Consider the following 2,779-nt stretch of genomic DNA (forward strand, 5'->3'; position numbering starts at 1 on the left):
CGGCGAGGGGCGGGGCGGGACGCGAGGGCACGCCCCGGGGAGGGGCTCGTCACGGGGGCGCTCCCCACCGCCCCGCCCCGCAACCCGGGCAGGGGTCCGCCGCGCTCCGCAGCCCCCTGCTGGGGTCCCCCCCGCCCCCATGCACGCATCCGGCCCGGCATGGCGCTGCTGGCCCCCCCCCCACTCCCCTAGCTGGGGATGTCCCTGCTGGGGTCCCCCCCGCCCCCATGCACGCATCCGGCCCGGCATGGCGCTGCTGGGCCCCCCCCCACTCCCCTAGCTGGGGATGTCCCTGCTGGGGTCCCCCCCGCCCCCATGCACGCATCCGGCCCGGCATGGCGCTGCTGGCCCCCCCCCCACTCCCCTAGCTGGGGATGTCCCTGCTGGGGTCCCCCCCGCCCCCATGCACGCATCCGGCCCGGCATGGCGCTGCTGGGTCCCCCCCAGATCGCCAGCTGGGGTCCCCCCCACACTCCCCTAGCTGGGGATGTCCCTGCTGGGGTCCCCCCCACCCCCATGCATGCATCCGGCCCGGCATGGCGCTGCTGGGTCCCCCCCAGATCGCCAGCTGGGGTCCCCCCGTACACTTCCCCAGCTGGGGATGTCCCTGCTGGGGCCACAGTGCTGCCAGGGTTTCCATCCCAGGATCACCCCCCACGCATACCCCTGGCCAGGTGCGGTACTGCTGGGGCTGCCCCTGCCCCATTCCACCCGACCCTCCAGCCAGGCAGGTGCGCTGAGAGAAGGCGTGCTGTATTGCCACTGCTCGGATACCACAGCGACGAACGCATTACGAGACTGCCTTGAAATAATAAGCACAAGGGGGTCTCTCTTCTTGTTGGCCTCCTGGTGTCATATCTGGAGTTCACATCTTCAAACTTTTCACGTGTGAAAAAAATCACAAGCGTTGGAACCAAGGCCAAGAGGTTGTGTCTCAAGTATTTTTTCTGGATTGGAATTGATTTGAATCAACCAGTTGCATCCCCTTGCCTGCTCAACTGCGGGTCAGAGGACCAAAGTCTGAGCCAGAGACTACAGAGCAGAGGGGAAACCTTGAAGTGAAGGGGAATTCCTTACTTACCAAGCAGTTTTATGGCTGCAAACACTGTAAAAGAGCAGCTGTGCAGCCAGAAATTCACAGGGAGTGCACACTGGGAGGACACCACGGTTTCAGGGGACAAAGGGCTTCCAGGAGTGCTAATCTTTGTCTGGATAAGAGTTTGTTAAAATGTATCTAAGAGACAACAGCCTTGCCCTGCTTAAGGGTTTGAGATAGGAGATGCTATCAAAGGCTTCAGAAATAGGATCATCTAAAGACTATATAGGTTGAACCTCTCTAGTCTGGGACACTGATTTGACAACGTCCATGGTCTGGCATTGTCGGGGACCTTATGGGTGCTCCAGGGTTGAAGCACTCACAAGGAAAAACTGGCACAGTAGGACCATACATGTTACTGACCCAGAGAGTCAGAACAGTGACAGGGAGCAGAGCCCAGGGGCTGTCAGATGGAATCAGAGTTTGTCAGCCAAGGCTGGCTGGGAGCAGAGCCCGGTGGCTGGTGTTGGGGACTCCTGGCTGTGAGTGGAGCCTGGAGTCCCAACAGCAGAGGAACTATCATAGACCTCCCCTGGTCCAGCAAACTCCCTGGAATGGTCCGAAGGGTGCTGGACTAGGGAGGGACAACCTGTAGCATCAGCTTTATAAATGTGATATGTAACTTTAGGGGCCAGCTAGGCATTGTAATCCTGGCACATTGGCTAGAGAAACAACTCAAGTCCTCAAAAGGAATCTGTGGAAGTTAGATACTTAAGTACCTTTGAGGATCCAGATCCAAAGCAAGTGGGAGCTAATAAAAGTGTATTTCTTTTACAGGTGACAAGTCAATGGAAGTGTCAAGCCCTGGAGAAATGCCAGAGAATGATTTGAACATTTTCAACAAAATTAAGGCTACAAAGGGTTTGAGACTGCATAAACCGAGGATGAGGACACTCAGCACACGATGAGACTGACCAAGAAGGACAGGCTCTGCAAAAATGACCTGCCATACTTTAGTTTCGGGTCTCTGCATGGAGGGCAGGTGTCTGCCTGGAAAAATAAACCTGCATGGAAGCTATTCAGTGTTTTATGCTTTCTCTGTAATACTTTCGTTCTAAATTAATAGCGCTTTACTTTTGGAAGGCTGATTAGTCACTGGGTAACCCTGCCATTGCCCTGAGGAGAACAGGCCACAGGTGTTCAACTGAAGTCCCGCTTGCTGACAGTATCACAGTGAATTACAAGAGTCAACAGTGTGACACTGTTGCGAAAATAGCAAACGTGGTTCTGGGATGCATTAACAGGAGTGTCGAGAGGAAGACATGGGAAGTCATTCTTCTGCTCTACTCAGCGCTCATTAGGCCTCAGTTGGAGTATTGTGGCCAGTTCTGGGCGCCACGTTTCAAGAAAGAGGTGGAAAAATTGGAAAAGGTCCAGAGAAGAGCAACAAGAAAGATGGAAGGTCTAGAGAACATGAGCTGTGAGGGATGACTGAAAGAACTGGGCTTGTTTAGATTGGAAAAGAGAAGACTTAGAGGGGACATGATAGTGGTTTTCAAGTAGCTAAAAGAGGGTTACAAGAAAGAGGGAGAAAAATTGTTCTTGGCTGCTGAGGACAGGACAAGAAGCAATGGGCTTAAACTGCAGCAAGGAAGGTTTAGGTTGGATGTTAGGAAAAATTTCCTAACTGTCAGGGTCGTTAAGTACTGAAATACATTGCCTGGGGAGATTGTGGAATCTCCA

The sequence above is a fragment of the Carettochelys insculpta genome, chromosome 13 (genome assembly GCF_033958435.1).
Source record: "Carettochelys insculpta isolate YL-2023 chromosome 13, ASM3395843v1, whole genome shotgun sequence".
NCBI lineage: Eukaryota > Metazoa > Chordata > Testudines > Carettochelyidae > Carettochelys > Carettochelys insculpta.